Source organism: Dermacentor silvarum, chromosome 5 (assembly GCF_013339745.2).
Source record: "Dermacentor silvarum isolate Dsil-2018 chromosome 5, BIME_Dsil_1.4, whole genome shotgun sequence".
Lineage (NCBI taxonomy): Eukaryota > Metazoa > Arthropoda > Arachnida > Ixodida > Ixodidae > Dermacentor > Dermacentor silvarum.
In genome coordinates this window covers 135,270,688-135,290,755 of record NC_051158.1, presented here as the reverse complement: position 1 = coordinate 135,290,755, position 20,068 = coordinate 135,270,688, and the positions used below count along the sequence as shown (strand labels likewise).

Genomic DNA, 20,068 nt, shown 5'->3' with positions numbered 1-20,068 from the left:
AATTTACGCCTTTACAGACATTTGACCACATCTAATGCCATATAATTCCCTATTCGTTACCACTAACAAGCCCATTACCATCGTCTTGGCGCTCTTTGGCCACATCTGGCCCTTGCGACAATATAAACCACAACAATCATCATCATCATTGCCAGTGAACTTGGTGGCTGTGTGGCCGTGCCGACCGCTTGTACATCACACAATTCTAGCAACAAAGAGCAGCAAAGAGCAACAAAGAACAGGTGAAACTGATGTATGATCTCTAGAGACAGGGTGAACCATTCTTCGATTCTACGTATAAGCTTTCAATAAGGCTTGTTCTGGAAAGCGCCGGTGGCCAGGCGGATACCCAGATCGTGAGCAGGATCTAGCATCTTTAGCGCGCTTGGGACGGCAGAGTGGTATACTACAGCACCATAATTTAGTCGACATCGAATGAGACTCTTGTAAAGGTTCAATAAATACTTCCTGTCGCTACCCCATGTTGTGTGAGATAGAATCTTCATAAGGGTCATTGTTTTTAGGCATTTCGCTTTGAGATATCTTATGTGGGGAATGAAAGTAAGCTTACGGTCAAGTATGATGCTTAAAAACTTGTGTTCTTTGTTCACAGGTATTTGCTGTCCATACAGTTCTACACAAGGATCTGGAATCAGAACTCTTCTTGTAAAAAGAACACAATAACTTTTGTGCGAGTTCCTTTTGAATTCATTTTCGTCCGCTATTTGGACACTTTGTTCAAGCACTGTTGCACTTCTCTTGCACACTGTAAGGTTGCAGGACTTGAAACCTATTGGTATGTCGTCTACGTAGACGGAATAAAAAATAGCTGGTGGTAATAAAGCACGAAGCGTGTTCACCTTCACAATAAGCAGTGTGCAGCTGAGCACACCTCCTTGGGGTACACCAGTTTCCTGTATAAATTGACGCGACAATACATCGCCGATTTTCCCGCGGAAGGTACGATTAGACATATAGCTTTCTATTATGTTTAGCATATTTCCACAGATGCCCATTCCCGACAAGTCTCGCAAAATTCCGTAGCGCCAAGTTGTGTCGCACGCCTTTTCCATATTGAGGAATATCGACAAGAAAAACTGTTTATGTACAAATGCGTCACGGATATTTAATTCAGTGCGCACAAGATGATCAGTTGTGGACCACACTTCTCTAAAGCCACACTCATAGGGATCAAGCATTTTGTTCAGTTCAAGAACATGTATGAGTTGTCGATGAATCATTTTTCAAAAGCTTACAAAGGCAACTTGTGAGAGCTATCGGACGATAACTTGCCGCCGAGGAAGGGTCTTTACCTTGCTTCAATGCAGGGACAACAATCGCTTCTTTTCATGAAGATGGGAGGTATTCGGCAGCCCAGATAGAGTGGAAATCTCCCAGAAGTGTCATCTGTGTGTCAGTGTGTAGGTTTTTAATCAAGTCATACATGATTCTGTCAGCTCCCAGTGCAGAGCTACTGCATACGCTCAAGGCAACTCTCAACTAGCCAATAATAAAAGGACTATTGTATTTCTCATTCGGTTAGCATTTACGATCCAGTGACTTAAGTGAGCTACTTGTTTATATTTAGGATGATATTGAGTAATGCATGGAGCTTGATGCATACTGAAAGTGTTCGCCTAGAGCGTTGGCCTGGTCTTCCAAGGTATTCCCTTGGTCGTCAACTAAAGGCAATCGGTGGATTTTCTGCCCCTTTAGCTTTTTTAGGCCATTCCATACTTTGGGCTCTGGAGTGTTATGTTATGCCAGAGAGAAAATTCTCCCAGCTAGCCCTCCTTGTCTGTCGCCGCGTATGCCTTCCCTGTGATTTTACCAGTGTAATTTCGATAAGACTTTCCGCAGTCGGAGAGCGACGCAGTACTCCCTACGCTTTGTTTGTTTCTTTCGTGCCAATCTGCACTCCTCATTCCACCAGGGGACCTGTCTTTTACATGAGAAACCTTTTGTTTGTGGAATGGATTTTTGAGCTGCATCGAGTAGAAAACCAGTAAAATAGCTACTGCGTCATCAATACTAAAATCGTGGATAAAATCTTGTGTTAAGTAGGTTGACTCTTTAAAACCTTTCCAGTCAGGTGATGTTATCTTGCAATAGGGGGCATGGGGTGGACTGTCATGTTCTTGTATTAATTAATAATTACAGGCAAGTGGTCGCTGCCAAATGGGTTCTTGACAACATTCCACTCTATGTAAGGAAGGAAGCTTGCAGTGCCAATCGCTAAATCTATAGAAGAGTATGAATTATTGTGGATATTATAATATAGGTGGGCCCTTTTTTATTAAAGAGGCACACACCAGATTATTACCACAAAGTTTTCAATGAGTCGACCCTGGCATTACACCGGGAGTCTCCCCACAAAATACTGTGAGCGTTAAAATCGCCAGTCATAATATAGGGCTCCGGGAGCTGGTCAGTCAGCTTGTAGAAATCTGTTTTGCAAAGTTGGTAATGAGGCGGTATGTAAATGCAACAGATTTTTGTTAATTTGGTAAAGAGAATTGCTGGCACAGACACCGCCTCAAGGGGTGTCTGAAGAGAAAGGTTCTGGCAAGCAACATACTTGTCTACAATTATTGCTACTCCACCGGACGGGGTAACAGCGTCGTCACGGTCCTTCAGGAAGATTCCGTACTGTCCGAGGAAGTTTGTTTGTGGGTGTTTTGAATGTATTTCCTGTACACGCAGCACTTTTGGCCTATATTTATGGAGTGGTTCTGTGATATCGTCGAGATTATGGAGAAGTCCTCTCACATTCCATTGTAGGATTTGTGTGTCCATTTGGATGTTGTTTTATGCTGTGTGTTCAAGAAGGCAATGTTAGATCACGGACCTTTTCCAGGCGCCGTGACACGAGATTTTTCTTCTTTACAGCGGTCGATAGAATCGCACCGCTCCTTGGGCGCTGGCTGCGCCCTCACGCATGTTGTTGTCCATGTCCTCTTGCGAGCGGTGTACACGCGCTCTTGCGAGTGCTGTGTTTGCTTTGAAAGCCCCGCCTCAAAAAACGAGACCTTGGAGCCCACCATCCCGGAGGTTGATAGACCCTTCTTGGATGGCGGAGCAGCACTGGCTGCACCCGCCGAGAGGGCGAATGGCGTCACCGCCGGTTCACTATACGCGTGTGCCAGACAGCTACCGGAGGCCGTTGTGGCGCTGCCCCCTGACGCGCCAATTCGGCAAAGCTGGTTTTCGGCAGGTACGATACCCGTCTGCGTGCCTCCTTGAAAAATATATTTTCATTTACTTTAATTGTCACTATTTTCTTTTCTTTTTTCCAGGAAGCGCACGACCGCGAGTATGCGGCGTGCTCCCCATCACAGTTGACACAATGTAGAGAGCTTTCACAAGACTCAGACGAGTGTTCATGAGCACTGCATTTCGCACACCTCTGGCGACCTCGGCAGTTTTGGGAACTATGGCCGAACCGCTGGCATTTGAAACATCGAAGAGGATTTGGCACGTATGGCCTAACACGAAGCTTGATGTACCCGGGCTCGATGAACTCGGGCAGAGCACTTGATTTGAAAGTATCAGATGCTTGTTCTGGATTTCTTTACCGTCACGCCTCATCTTAGTTCGCTAAACGTTGGTGACATTCTGATCACTGAAGCCCTCCATAGTTCAGCCTCAGTCAGCCCCAACAGATCATCATCTGAGACTACGCCACGGGTGGTATTCATGGTACTGTGTGTAGTTACTGTTATTGGGTCTCTCTAAATGATACTAGCTTGGGCAGCTTTTCATTTTGTTTATTGTCTCGGAGCTCCAAGAGGAGATCAGCGCTCGCCATTCTCCATGCTTTATAACCTGTACCAAAAACTTCAGTACGAGACATTGAAACTAGGAATGGTCAAACTGTTCGCATTGGTTTGTCTGTTTTTTCTGAGTGAATCACATGGAATCGGGGGAACGTTTCTCTCTAGCGACCAAAAACTGGAAGACTTCATCGGTGCGCCCTCTTCTCTGAGGGCGATCAGGGAGTGGGGGGAAGGAACTAGCCACAGGTAAATGTGAAGTTTTCGGCAGCAACGCCAGCCACCCACCGTAGAGTCCTAAAAGGGGACGCGGCAGCGCCTGTAAACACAGGTCCCGCAGACGCCAGCTGTACGCCGCCACTATAACTGTATATGAAATAACCTAGTTTGGCTACTCACACAGGGTTAAGTCTCGCTGCCAAGGAGATCGGAAGTAATATAGAAGAGAGGAGGAGACAGGAAATATTGAAGGTGACAGAGAAAGACGAAGGTTGGAGAGGAGGATAAGAAAAGGCAAGTACCGATATCTCCCTGATGGGTCAGTCCGGGAGTGCCATCTACGTGAAGCTGAAGCCAAAGGGGTGTGTTGCCTTCGCCGAGGGGCCGTAAAGGTCCAAACGCCCGGCATCGGCTCAACCCCCAGGATCCCCCTTTCCCCGGACACGGCTAAGCCGCGCACAGTTAGACGCGGGAGGGTCCAACCCTCATGTGCTCAGGTACGTGGTGTCGCAACATAACAAATGCCTGCGGACGCCCCTGCGGGGACCGGCCTGGAGGTCTCTGATACCGTAGGTTTATAAGAAGTCGGATATGCGGCCTCGAGTTCTCGGCGGACTACGCGTGTCACGTCGTCTGATGTGGATGGCTGACAAGGAATTGCCGCGCTGGACGACGTTACAGTGGTATTCGGTAGACGCTCGAACTAAGGCGAGATGCGCCGACATTTCGCTTGCTCGAGACGACGGCACTCTTTCATGACACTGTCAACGGTGGTCACGTTGGTGAAGACGAGCAGATAGAACGTGTCGTCTGCGATACTTCAAAATATGGCCCACCTTGTCAGCCTCGGACATCTTGTGGTCAGCTTGTAGACACAAGGCCGGCACGCCCTGTGTGTATGACAAGTACAGTTCAGTGGACGTCTGGATACGTTGTTTCTTGGCGGCAAGTTGTCGACCAAACGGGTTGCCGAAAAGGTCACGGAGCTGTTGCTTGAACGTGTCTCAGCTGGAGAGATCGTCCTCGTGGCTCCGAAACCAGACGCGAGGGTTCCGCCGAGATAAGATATGACGTTGGTCAGCATTATAGTTGGATCCCCGCCATTCTGTTAACTGACACGCTCACATACTGAGCCACTCATCCATGTCAATGCTGTTTGCCCCGGAAAAGGTCCCGGGATGGCGGGGCTATTAGAGGACGATCAACTGGGTAGTAGTCGCAGGCGTAGCTGGCAGCAACGTGTTATCGCCTGGAGGCATGCGGTAGATTCGAGGTGGCGTCCGCTTCGAAGCTCCGTCGTAAGAAGAAATACCCAGCACCTCCATCAAATAAATGTTACGTGGAAGCACAGCAGCGAAACTATTTACAACGTGTATCTACAAGGGGTAGCAAGAACTGGCCAACATGGAAGCCAGCTGACATCAAACAAGGCACGTCGTCGTCCTCAGATCAACCAGAGGCAGCCTATGCGTCCGTCCCACTACATCGAGGTATCAACATCATCTTCGAATAGTAGATAGCAATATTGCTTCCCATTCCTTCCTAATGTTTGTTCACAATATCACTCAGTGTAACTTCTGGTACGCTCAAGTTTTATTTGTAATTTCCAATGGCGACGTCCAAAATGCAGATACAGGGCACCATACACTTGATTGTCATCTTTTGGAGCTGAGACTGGGTTGCCTGCGCTTTTTTAACCGCCAGCGGTCCGTGAGTTCCGCGGCGCGGGTTTTGAGTCGCCTCGAGAGATAGCGCCACGCTGCGTGCTGCCTCCTTCAGGCGCTTTACATCTACCTGGGCAGTGCGCTCTGTCTCCCTGGCGTCTTTCTATGCCTTTCGCGCCGCCTTCAGCCGGTTTTCTTCTGCTAGCTGGGCAGCGTCTATATGGACTAGTGTAGAGGATGACGTGCTGCGGTATGGTGTGGTGTGCCGTTGCGAACATGCACTACGCCTATCTTAAGATTGTGGCTAGTATCATCCTCTACCCATCTGCTTTGCCGGTAGCCATTTCATGCTTGCATCTACTCTCGATAACAGGAGAGACAGCAGTTTTTATAGTTTTTTTTACGCAGAGGCTAGATCGCGAGTAAGCCGGATTATCTCCTTTGCGGTTGACGCAATCTGGGGGAGATTTATAGCTGTCGAAAGGGTGATCAATTTCACTACACTTCGTGCAAGTTGCTTTACCTTTGTATGAGTGTGATGCAGGTCCAATCAGCCTTGAAGCAGTGGTTCGAGTTCTGGATATATGGTTTTATTTTCACGTACCTGCATCAAGTGAGCCAGGCAGTAGGTTGGTGCCAACGGCAAGTAGAACGTGTCCCGTGTGGATTTCTTGGTCATTTGGTCGCATGACGCTTTTTCGTATTTGGCGAGATTTTGTTTTTCGAGGAGATCATCATTGTAGTTAACGAAATCTTCATGCATTATGCCCCTGCTAGTGTTCACGGAGTGACGCGCTGAAATCTAGACTTTAAGATCACCAATACTCGTTACATAAGCTAGCTTTTGGACTTCATCTGTGTCTGTCAGCTCTAGGAGGTCTCCATTCAACATTTGTGAGGCTTTGTATGCTGGTCTTCTTTTATCTGCGTAACATAAGAAGCCAACAAACAATGACACCAGGGAAATCACAGGGGAAATTACTTACTAATTGAAATAAAGAAATGATAAATTAATGAAAATGAATGAAAAAGCAACTGGCCGCAGGTGGGGAAAGAACCGACGTCTTCGCATTACGTGTGCGATGCTCTCACCATTGCGCTACGCTATGGTATTTATGTCTCACAACTAGAACTAACTCTGGGAGTGTTAGCAAGCGCCGCCACTCACAAACCTAGGCGGCGGATGTGGAACATCCTTTCAGCCGCAGCCGTCACGAGTACATGATTTTTTTGGGTGAAGGCAACTGGTCAGTAAACCCACATATGCTACCTGAAGGCATCAATGTTGCCGGATTCGAGGCCTCGTTATGTAATGAACGAGAAGAAAGGCAACCGAGGCGCCCGATTTTTATTAATCATATCATAAGAAGCCAACAAACCATGACACCAAGGAAAACATATAGTAAATTACTTGTACTTTCTAATTCAATTAAATTAATGATAAATTAATGAAAATGAAATGGATGAAAACAACTGGCCGCCGGTGGGGAACGAACCGACGTCTTCGCATTACGCGTGCGATGCTCTCACCATTGAGCTACCGTAGCGCCGTTTTCCATTCCACTTTCTGGGGTATTTATGTCTTACAACTAGAACTAACCCTGGGAGTGTTAGCAAGCGCCACCACTCACAAATATAGCCGGCGAATGTGGAACATCCTTTCTGCCGGAGGCGTCACGAGTACGTGATCTTTTTGGGTGAAGGCAACTGGTAAATAAACCCACGCCTGCTCCCTGAAGGCATCAATATTGCCGGATTCGAGCCCTCGGTATGTAATGAACGAGAAGAAAGGGAGCCGAAGGGCCCGACTTTTATTATGGTAACATGTCGACCCCAAGGCTGCTTCGCATACTACTCAGGGTTCCCCTACGGGAAGATGGTGTAATTTTTTCCCCTTATAACACGTACTTTCTTTCCACTGTGTAGTTATTGTGCAAATGCTGCAATCGTTAATGTTACCAATGTGAAATTTTTTAGGGGGTACAGACCCCGTCAAGCCTACTTTGTGCTTTTTGTCTGTGCTCCAGGCAACTGTATTTTTATGCACTGTTGTCGAAAAAAAAAACGTTTAGCCTTGCACTCGGCTTCACAACTCTTGAAACAGCCAAGCTGGGCGATCGTATCCCAGCATTTTCCGAAAGTGCGCGCGAACTTTTCGTCTTATGGCTCATGATGATAATTTGTTTTCGCGCGTCTCGGACTTACAGCCGTCACTGGGCTGCATAGTGCAGCTTGCAACACCGACACCGCGTTGCAATGCCGACAGCTCGTTGCAGCAGATCCGCTCCGTGTATGCGTTTCTCTCTCTCTCTCTCGCTCTAATAGCGCGCAAAACCTCTTCACCTCGAAGAGCACGAGCGTACGAACGCGCCAGCTATGGGCGAAAACGACGACGCTCGAACGCAATCATATGGTTCGCATAAATGCATATTGTGCAAGCGTACTCTTAGACGCCACTATGGCGACTGCACAAAGCGTCGATGTGGGAAATGAGGGCGTCTGGCCGGCGGTCTCGTCCGGCAGGAAAATTGTGCCGTTTAAAAGGTCCCTGTGCGTAGGAACAATTAATGTACGTGGATTACAGACTAAAAGAAGGCAAAATCAGCTGTATCGTATTGCGATAGAACAAGAATGAGATATAATCGCAGTGCAGGAAACGAAAGTTCAAGGCGAGAACCAGACCGACGGCATCTTACGCCCGTTCTCGGCGCATTATAATGTGTGCGTCAGTCATGCGGTGGGGACGTCAGGAGGGTGTGTATTATTTGTGCGTAGTTGCTTAGGGATTGTTATACAGTCTGTTATAAGCTGTCCATCAGGCAGCTTTGTAGTTTGTGACTTCGTTTTTGCCGGCAATGAATGGCGCGTGGTTTGTATGCTCCAACTGACGTTGCACAGTGTCTAGATTTTTTATGCCGCACTAGTGAGTATTGTAATACTGATCGTATACTCATCCTTATCGGCGATTTTAATTGGGTGTGCTCAGCACGAGACAAAACGAGTACTACGCCGCATCGTGATCGAGACTAGGACGATAAGATTGAGATTGGATATCACCAACGACTTCGCTCTTGAAGATGTGGGAGAATGCATTGTCACGTAGTAGTGACAGTGATGAGAACAGTCGTAAAACTGTGAATGGCGTAACGGACTTTATTGGGCGAACCTGTGCCCACAAAAGCAAGGTGCACTCGAAGTACAACGATAGCGGCGAACACAGTCGGCGATCGTCGAAATCTGATCTGCGGCGAAACGCGTCGACTTTTCTACATGAGTCATCGAAGGTTCCAGATTAATCCCTGCTGCCCGCGTGTCTTCCAGAAAGTTCTAGACAATCCGCGTCGCTCATACAATCAGATTACATGAGCGTCGGTGACCACAGACGACGGAACGTTCGAGAAGCTTCTGATGCAGGCGCGACCTGCGCCGAGCGATAACGTTTAACATTTGTTAGCCGGTGGAAAGTGACCACCGGTGAAATATAAACATGTATACGTGTCAGTATTACCAGTGGGCATAATGTCCAATTCACGCATTTTCAAGGTTCTAGTCACGCACGCTTAGATCGTACATATGTGTCGTTGGATATTCTGCCTCTGTGCAAGGATTATTTCGTAATCCCTCTCTCCTTCGCTGACCATTGCCTCGTGATGTTTAGCATTTGCAGCAAAAAAAGAAAGGGCAAATTTAACTGGGATATTTCATGGAAAAAATAATAAACTACTTGATGACGATGTTTTCAAAACATTAGTACATGAGGGCATACAAGAACTGTGCCGTGACAATAACTCAGAAGTTGGGCCGAAATGGGAAACATTTAAACAAAAAATTAAAACGATAGCTGTAGAAAGAAACAGCATACTTAAACATGAAGAACGTATTCGTGACAGACTGTTACGTTCGAACTTGCAAACTCTTGTCCAAGAAGAGGGTCTAACGCCTGGAACTTTTAAGGGAGATATCCTTGTGGTGAAAAAAAATTGGAGTTGTTAGACATGGAAAGATTTCGGGGTGCAATTATAAGAGCGAAAGCAGAGAAAACAGTAAAGGCCGAAAGGCCTACAAAGCGCGCACTAGGGACGGAAAAAAGTTACGCGCAACGTAATATAATTGCAGAAATATTGGCGGTGCCTTGACAAGTGCGAAAGACGAGATTGAGAAAGCCTTTCACGAGTATTATAGTGCTCTGCTTTCTTTAGGTACGGTAGATAGCGACCACTTCAAAAGTGAATTTTTGTCTTTCATGCCACAATTAGATGACGAAACAAAGGATCAATTGGAACTGTCAATCTCGGTAGGAGAGGTAGAGAAAGCAATCGAAGACATAAATCCCGGGAAGTCCCCTGGCCCTGACGGCCTAAGTGCGGCTTTTTATAAGACCTTCAAGCGAGAAATATCTCCAATATTGGGGCGCTTATTCAATGAGGCCTTTGAGTTTAAATCTCTGCCTCCATCATTTCTCACTTCCCATACCATTTTTATTCCTAAAACCAACGATTCTATCAAACTTCGGAAGGTATCACCCTATCGTCCTATCAGTCTGACAAATGTAGATTATAAAATTTTTATGAAAATAGTGGCTAGAAGGTTGCAAAGCGTAATAAAACAAATAGTGGGCCCGCATCAAGCATGTGGAATAAAGGGCAGAAGCATCTTTACCAACATTCACACAGCGAGGTGTGTATTAGAGTGTTGCGACATCATCAAGGGTGCAGTCACGATGCTCCAGATCGATCTTGAGAAAGTCTTTGCCCGCGTGCCACATGACTTTCTTATACCTGTCTTAGGACAAGCAAATGGTGGTACAGTAATAACAGAAGCTGCTCGTATGGCGTACAGTGGTTGTAATACTAGGCTCGTTGTTAACAAAGAAGTTGGAAATCTCATCCAAGGGCGGCGCTCAGTTCGCCAAGGATGTCCTATTTCCCCTCTGCTTTTTTGCATGTTTATTGAAAGCTTTTGCCTTTATAAAAAGCTCTTGCCTATTAATGCTTTTGTCTATGAAAGCTTTTGCCTATTATAAACCGCTGTATAATTAGTGGTTATACTTGGAAAATGCCAACAAACTTGGAAGTAGAAAAAATCGAGAAGAAGACATAGACAAAGTGACAGGAAGGTGGCTGGACTAACAACTGAACTTCATACATGAAAACGACGTCCCCCAAATCCGCACTGAACATGCGCAAGGCACAATATAACATAAATACGGTCATCATCTTATCTATATATACACGTCTACACTGATCAAGAAATAAAAACTCTTTCTTGGTAAGGAACACAGATGGCGCGCTTACACACTTCTCGGGCCCTAGTTTATAGATTTGATAGGCTTCAATCAACTCTCTTTCCTGCTGAGTCTTAGCCTTCCCCAAGATTGAAACTTCACTGAAGATGGGATTACAACCACACTCCTTACAATGTAGCGGAAGATTACCTCCTGTGCCTGTAGGTATCAGATTCGCATGCTCACGCATCCGATCATTCACACAGCGACCGGTTTGTCCTATGTAATCTCTACCACATTTCAGGGGAATACTGTACACTACACATGTGTCGCACGTGCGGTGCTTCGCGACATGCTTGGTATTGCACGTACTCTTTCGCGAACTGTGCTGCGAGACCTTCATGCACAGTTTTGAAAGCTTACAAGACGCGGAACAAACCAATCTGACGTCGTCTCTTGCCGCAACCTTTTTCAATCTGTGTGAAATGCCATGTACATACGGCATAACCACCAAGTTCTTTTTTATTTTGTCTCGTACTTCGCGATCCCCTTTGTTTTTCATTTTCAAACGCTTGTGCACAGATTCAGCCACTGCAGTGATCAAAGTCCTTGGATAGCCGGCCACTAACAGTCTCCTCTCTGGCTGGGAGGCACTGTCCTGCATTAAATGCGTACAACTCTTTTCCACCGCATTCAACAAGCACAAAAAGGCTATGCCACGCTTGATCAGTTTCGAGTGAGCGGATTGATACGGCAGCAACGTCTTTTTAGTTCTAGGACTATAAGCCCAGCAAATGTGACCTTGAGTATGAAAGGTTAGAGTCAAATCTAAAAACCTGATGGAATTTTCTTGTGGTGCTTCGTGGGTGAAGCTAAGATGTCGAGAGCAATGCTGAAAAACTGATAGGATGCTTCAAATGATGTCAGTGAGACAACCACTTCGTCCGATATTTAAGAGAACAAGGAAATCATCAACATACCTAAAAATACGAGCAACACGGTAATCGGTAATGGCGTCAGAAAGAGACTTGTCAAATTTCGCTAAGAAAATACCGCACAGTACCGGCGCAACACTTGACCCAATACATATGCCATTCTGTAAAAACACCTTGCCATCGAATTTAACAAAAGTTGCCGACAAGTAAAAAGATAAAAGTTCCATAAAACTCTCAGTTCGAGAGGCCGCAACAACTTTGAAAAGAAGTCTCCCCCTGGCATTCAATAGCTTCCGCACGGCCACAAACAGTTCTTCATGTGGGAATAGAATATTAGAGTTCTTCAATGTCCACAGAAAAGGCAGTGTTCGCTGTTAGCACTCCCGATCTCAAGGCGTCGATCACTACGTTTGAACTGTCAATGCCGAAAGGGTCCTCAGTAGCAAGTGTATTCAAGGAACGTTGCAAGAACCTTCCAATAGGTTTCTGCCACGAGCCTTCTTCTGTCACTATGGTTCGCATAGGGCAGACAGGCTTGTGCATTTTCACCGTGAAAAATGCGGAAAGCACATCAGCGTTGCTCTTCTTAACAGTCTTTTCCAACAACTACAGGTTAAGCCTCTTTAGAAGTTCCAAAGACCCTTTTTTTTAATTTTTCTGGTTTTACGCAAACTACCTTGAAGTTTTTGTTCAAAGCTTCTTTGGCTTTCTTACTGTACGGGTATTCGGGAGGACAACAAACCCGCCTTCCTTATCAGGCTGTAGAATTACAAGGTCATTATCAATGCAGAAACGTACAACAGGCCGCATGAGGTTTTCCGAGGGACCACGAGAAGTTCCTGGATTCCGAAGTTGTTCAATACCTTCTGATAGGCACCTTTCCTTCTCCTCGGAAGGCGCTTTTCGTGATATCTCCCGGACAGTGGCTAGAAGCTGGTGACCACGCAAACTCGGTGCCAAGGCAAACTTGGGTCCCTTGACCAGTAGGTCGTGCACTCCAGCTGGAACCGAAGCGTCGTCGAGATAGACCACCCGTCCGGTATTCGGGCTTACCTTGATCCGCTTCGGAACATGACGAACCACGTCACGCCAAAAGGCTTCATCCTTGTTGCGTCAATACATCCAGCTCGGTGGATGTGTTGACGCAATAGAGCTGGTCCCAAACTGCAATCGTGACCTTGAAGGCACGTCAACCTGAGCCAATCTTGCCAGTGCCTGACTTGTCTCCATGTCTCCGAAATTAGAATCTTCGAAATCCTCTACCAATGTCCCTCCGAAGGCGGAAGTGTTCCGAATAGCGCGATGACATCATCAGGGGGAACACCGTTCTTGATGCACTTGGAAAGGTACCGTGCCTTGATCGTGTAGTAAACTATGCCGTCCACACACACGTTAGTACGGACTTGTAGAAGGAAACCGATCTAGGAAAGAGCCCAAGGAACAAGAAAATGCGTTCATCAGGTTCTTAGATTTGACTCTAAAATCTATCAGGTTTTTCAAATATCTAATTCTAAATTCCATGAGGTTTTTAGATTTGACTCTAACCTTTCATACTCAAGGTCACATTTGCTGGGCTTATAGTCCTAGAACTAAAAAGACGTTGCTACCGTATCAATCAGCTCACTCGAAACTGATCAAGCGTGGCATAGCCTTTTTGTGCTTGTCGAATGCGGTGGAAAAGAGTTGTACGCACTTAATGCAAGACAGTGCCTCCCAGCAAGAGAGGAGACTGTTAGTGGCAGGCTAGCCAAGGACTTTGATCACTGCAGTGGCTGAATCTGTGCACAAGCGTTCGAAATGAAAAACAGAGGGGATCGCGAAGTACGAGACAAAATAAAAAAGAACTTGGTGGTTATGCCGTATGTACATGGCATTTCACACAGATTGAAAAAGGTGCGGCAAGAAACGACGTCATATTGGTTTGTTCCTCGCCTTGTAAGCTTTCAAAACTGTGCATGAAGGTCTCGCAGCACAGTTCGCGAAGAGTACGTGCAATACCAAGCATGTCGCGAAGCACCGCACGTGCGACACATGTGTAGTGTACAGTATTCCCCTGAAATGTGGTAGAGATTACATAGGACAAACCGGTCGCTGTGTGAATGATCGGATGCGTGAGCATGCGAATCTGATACCTACAGGCACAGGAGGTAATCTTCCGCTACATTGTAAGGAGTGCGGTTGTAATCCCGTCTTCAGTGAAGTTTCAATCTTGGGGAAGGCTAACACTCAGCAGGAAAGGACAGTTCATTGAAGCCTATCAAATCTATAAACTAGGGCCCGAGAAGTGTGTAAGCGCGCCATCTGTGTTCCTTACCAAGAAAGAGTGTTTATTTCTTGATCAGTGTAGACGTGAATAGATAGGATGATGACCGTATTTATGTTATATTGTGCCTTGCGCATGTTCAGTGCGGACTTGGGGGACGTCGTTTTCATGTATGAAGTTCAGTTGTTAGTCCAGCCACCTTCCTGTCACTTTGTCTATGTCTTCTTCTCGACTTTTTCTACTTCCAAGTTTGCTGGCATTCTCCAAGTATAACCATGTACCAACTAGCCCAACAAGCCACTCTCATAATTAGTGGCTTCAGGCTACCTGCATCTGAAGTACGCGTTCTGGCCTAAGCAGACGATATAGGTGTTTTTTGTTCAAATCTCGAAAGTTTAGCGGAGGTTATTGCCATTGTAAAACGCTTTTGTGAAGTAAGCGGCACTTCAGTCAATTAGGGAAAATGTCTTGGTTTTTGGCAGGGCGATTAGGACCTCACGCCACAGTTTTTCCTAAATGTGCAGTGGGTTACGACCCCGGTCAAGTATTTAGGCGCAACCTTAGAACATTACACCGACTGTGATCCTTATTGGCGGAGACAGACAGAAGAAATCCGAGAAAAGGCCGAGAAATGGAAGGACAGAGATTTATCTATCTTTTCTCGTGCTACGGTTTGCGATTTGTTTTTCATTAGTAAATTGTGGTACATGTTGCAAGTTCTCTACTGTTCTCGACCGAATGTCCAAAGACTTCATCGACTTTTTGCTGTGTTTATATGGGGATCGACATGGGAACTAACAAGTCGGGCGAACCTTTTTTGGTGGGTTCGTGATGGGGGCTTAAGTTTATCACATTTATTTCTGAAACAGCTTGTGAATCCTTTTTGTACCTTAGAGATGATCAGGATCCTTTCCTGCACACAGCTTGCCAAGTACGACTGGTCAGTGCTTTGCCCAAGTTTGTCATCTCTTCCAATAAAATGGAAGGTCGACTACAGGGTTACCTTAAAGAGATTGAGTCGTGCCGCTTCCTGGAGGCCTGTTTCTCGATTGAATATGTAAGTGCAGTGTGCCGTAAAAAATTGTATAATGATTTATGAGATATTGTTCTCCCAATTCCATTGTACCGGACTCATTCCTCTGGAGGAAGATGGCGGAAAGTGCTGAAACGTGTAAAAAGCATGCCTGTACGTCCTGGGGAGAAAACTTTCTTTAAACTACATGCAGGCATTTTGCCAGTTAAGACGGCTTTCTGATAAGGGATTCTTCGTTCCGTGGGGTGACCACTGTTTCTTGTGCCGCAAACCTGAAACGATTGAACACGTGTTCCTCGAATGCTATGATGCCTGTTCGCCAAGCAGACGTTGATGCTCGCCCTGCTATGGAGTACTTTCGCGAGCCTCATTTCATTTCTCGAAATGAAAAAAGTGAAAAAGTGTGTACCCGATTGGGTGCCCCGTATGCAATGCTTGCTACATATGAAACAGATGTAAAATTATGAATTTTTCATTACGTGGTTGACTTTATACCAGTTCAAAAAAAGCTGTATAGCCTAGTGGTTACAACACTCGCCTTGGGACACGGGTATGAATCCAACCTCGCCACGAAAGTTTATTTTCTTTTATTTTTTTCATAGTGTCTTGATACACACCACGATCCAGGAATTACGGCTGACTTCCACAGGTTCGCTGTTAAAACCTTCGACTTTGAATATTACTGTGACCCGCAGATTGCAAGGAAAGAGAAAAGGCAAAATCTTCGCAAGACCAGTAGGCCAAAGCCCTGCACGCTCAATCTAAAGAGAAATTTCAAAAAGAAAGATTTTAACCATTTTCTTCGTCGATTTTATTATAGTTGGAGCGTAGCGCCCCCAAATAAGTTTTTTTCCGTGGGGGGCCGTGTTTGTTTGAAGGAAAGGTAACTTGCCTTCCAATCATCCGTATTTCTTGTAACCTGCAGGAAAAGAAAATTGAGTCGCAATAATGATTCCTGAGAATTCAGAAGCAGTAGGAAATTCATAGCACAAATGAACGAATGCAGATAAATATCTATCAAAGGCTACGAAAGCTGTGACCCATTGATAAATATTGTAGGGCAAAACTTTTTGCTAGAGTGTAGGTAAGAGTGAATATGTCAAGGGACAGGTGGCGGTAAAGCTCTTATTGTTGTGCGGTGTCAGCACAACCGATGCCGTGGCATTTGCGGCATGATTGTCCTGTGAATGACAGCATGGCGCTTTATCAGAAGCTAGTGATGCCAATTAAAACAGTGTCTGTAGAAATTTACCTAGTAAGAAGTTAGAAAGGCCGCTTAACTAATTTTGAAATGTAGTAGCGCTCGCATGAAGAAAATGTTATCATATTGCAGCGTTATGTCTCTCTGAGGGCGAAAGTTACGAAGGCGAGTTTTGGTGACTCAAGACGTCAAACAATGTGTTTTGTATCGCTTGAAGTTAACGCATTGGCGTGCGTATTGTTTTATTTGACATGACCCGGTGGTTCACCGGCTACAGCGTTATACTGCTGAGCAGGTTTGATATCCTTCGGCGGTGGCTATATGCCGATGGAGGCGGAAGGCAAAAGCGCTCGAGTTCCGTGCACGTTCAATGATCTCAGGTGGTCAAAGTTGATCCCGAGCGCTCCATTTATGCTTCCCTCTAAAGCGACTGCACAGTTTCCGGAGGAAGAACACAATGATTTTATTTTTTTTATTTGTTTTGATAAATAAAAAGGTAGAAAAGCTGTTTACCGACAAAAATCTAAAGCAGGAGACACAGAGTGATATCCAACATTCTACAGGATGCGACATGAGATCGAAAGCCGGGTGAACGACCAACTCCCTTGATATTGACGTACGTAGAACGTCTAAAGCGATCATACGAGGTCTGTTAGAAAAGTATCCGACCTTATTTTTTATCACTAAATGCGGAAGAGGGGGGCATCAGCCCTTTTTCTGCACATTCCATTACGATCGAAGATTTGGCCATGAAGAGAGTTGTGACGAAATTCGTACCGAAGTTGCTCAAGGTGGAGCAAAAGCAACTTCGTGTTGAAGTCTCACAGGAAACGCTCGATTCCATAAACAGTGACCCCGACTTCATGAACACCATAATCACTGGTGACGAGTCTTAGGTGCACGGGTACGATCCGGAAACCAAATCCCAGTCGTCACAGTGGAAGCATTCCACCTCACCAAGACCAAAGAAGGCCCGCCAAGTGCGCAGCAACGTCAAAGTGATGCTGACTGCTTTCTTTGACTCCCGCGGTGTGGTGCACCCCGAGTACGCACCACAGGGTCAATCACCAAAGAGTGCTACAGGGATCTTCTCCGTCGCCTACGTGTGCGGCGCAAGAGACCGGAGTTGTGGTCAACAGGAAATTGGCGCATCCATCACGACAATGCTCCTGCACATTCCTCGCACTTGATTCAGACTTCTTTGGCGAAAAACCATACTCCCGTAGTTCAACAGGCTCCTTACTTTCCTGATATGGCCCCCTGCGACTTCTGGCGGTTTCCCAAAATCAAGAGGCCATTGAAAGGAGCGCGGTTTCAGACAAGAGAGGACATTATGGCTGCAACGACAGCTGAGCTAACTCCATTCCGAAAGAGGCCTTTTCGGAATGCTTCTAACAATGGCAGCACCGCTGGGAGAAGTGTGTGGAGTCCCAAGGAGACTGCTTTGAGGGTGATTAGGTTTCCAACGCTCCAGTTATGCCAGTTTTTTTTCTTCGGCCAAAGGTCGGATACTTTTCTAACAGACCTCGTATGTCCCCAGCCCTTGACAAACCCCTGCCGCAGAGATTTCGCGCCGGTTCTTTCGCTGAGTCGACAACACCTGCAGCCTATGCGCTCGCCTAAATTGCCACTCACAGTGGCAAAAACTTGGCAAACTTGTTTCCTATAGGAAATAGTAACCAATTTCACTTATTTAAGAGCGGTATTAATGTACAAAGGAGCTAGGCTTACCGGCTCATTAAGGACACAAACGTTACCTGGGTCAGTACTAATTTCTTTCCCTGCCTTTCTTTTACATTTATATTTATACAAATGCACAACCCATTACTACTGCTATCGCGTGCCATACTAAAGTGATTGTCACTCGAGTGAACATCCTGTTATTGGCATTGGTAGTGTAGGCAGGAGTATCGTTTAAGACGTTTGTTTTGTACTCGTTGACGCTGATATGAAGGAGCATACATGTGGGGTCGCTGGTCCTGTACAAGCTCGCCACCCGCTCGCACGCCCAGAATCATTGTATGCAGCAACTCAAACCGCCACACGTTGCGCGACAGGTTATGCGGAAAAGCCGACTGTATGTTTCGTGTTTAAGGCGTATAGTCCTGATGTCTACATTTTGAGTGATTTGTGTCATGAAAAAAAAAGAGAAAAAGATTGATAAGGCCTTATTGTTGTAATGTTCTGCATGTCGTGGGTGATAACAAGATGTAAATAAAGCAATTTTTATGTAAAAAGGAAATCCTAAATCAAGGGTATGTAGAGGCCATTATTGTTAAGCAAGATTGTGCAATAAAGCGTCAGAGTAGTGCTCCCAAGCACAAAATAAAATACAGCCGAATTTACCAACCGTTTATTACCAGCAAACTCGTGCACGCGCATGACTTGCCATGAAAAGGCTGACGCTGCATATGCCGCCACTTAACAACAACTGCCATATAAGAAGGAAAATTTATGAATTAGGATGGTGATAATGATGACGTGTTGGTGGCGCAAGGGCCAATGAGCGCAATAGAAGTGGTAATGAGTTGCGAATTGCGAATGACAGATAAAACATGACTGAAAAAGGGCTAAAACTTTGTCCCTGTAGAGTCGTTAAAATATTTACGATATAAAAAATATACGATGTCTTGTGATCTGCGCTGGGGCCAAAACATTATGCTACAATGAAATGATTGATTAAAATGTGTTCGTGACATTAACACTAGCGCCTCGATAGGGCCAGGAGGCATGTGCTCTACAAAAGTGTCACCGCAACACCAGCGTCTAGTGGGATGGGCTACGAATCTATCTCACTTATAGCCTGACATGAGCCAACATAATGTAAAAATCTTAAAGCTAAGTTGCTTTAAGAAATGTATCGCAGGACGTGAAGGACCGTCAGCGTCTCGCCACATTTACGACAGAAAGGAAACTCATTACCAGTCAATGCGTAATTGTGTGTCATCCTAGGTTGACAGAAAATGACTGCACTTTTCATATTTTTGTTCTTGGTGACCAGTTTCCTCAATACGGATGAAGTGGACATTATTCGATTAAAGAACAAAAAAGCGTTGAAAATAGCTTGTGAGTTCCATTTTATATACAGGAATGGCTTCAGGTCGGCAGCAGGCGCCGCTATGGAAGAATTGCTAGCATTGGCTGCTATGGATGTAGGGATTTGACCTGCCAACATACTACCCTCGGTTACTCTGTGCACAGGTGCTCAGCACATTATACCTTGTAGGTTGGATTCATAATTAGCGAATAACAGCGAATAAATGTTGTTGATAGCAACATTTTTAAATTCTTGTAAATATAATTTATCTTTTACGACAAATAAAGAAAAGGTAAACATAAGTCCCTTGTTTATTAAAATTTTCTGATATGTCTCAGTGTCGGCAATATTTGATAGACCTCAGCCATCTAATCTCCAGGTGCAGAAAATTTGATTCCGAGAAGGGTGGACCGACAGCTACATAATAGACGCCGGTATGTGACTTTGATGCGTGATTGTAAAACTCCGGGCAAAAGCACTTCAACTACAACTCTAGAACGTACCTTTGAAAGTGTACCTCCAGAGCGCCCTTTGTTATGTCTACAAATTAGGTGTCACATTCAAGAAGCTGACAATGCCATCGCAGCAACAGCTTCGCTGAGCTATGAATTTTTTTTTTCAAACAGTGGGACACCCATTAACTCATGAGGTTCCCTCAAAGACGACGAGGAGGGTTCTCGCGCTGCCGGTCGAATATTAAACAGTGTAGCCCATGTCAA

At 45.5% G+C, this 20,068-nt stretch overlaps 1 long non-coding RNA gene across 1 annotated transcript in view; it reads right to left on the bottom strand.

The window, feature by feature from the left end:
* The window catches only part of LOC125946019 (uncharacterized), a 34,393-nt gene extending 34,198 nt beyond the window's left edge, over positions 1–195 (bottom strand). The window contains exon 1 of the long non-coding RNA XR_007467321.1: positions 161–195. This is a non-coding gene — a long non-coding RNA (uncharacterized LOC125946019). The remainder of the gene's footprint in view (positions 1–160) is intronic.
* Positions 196–20,068: the final 19,873 nt, after the last annotated feature.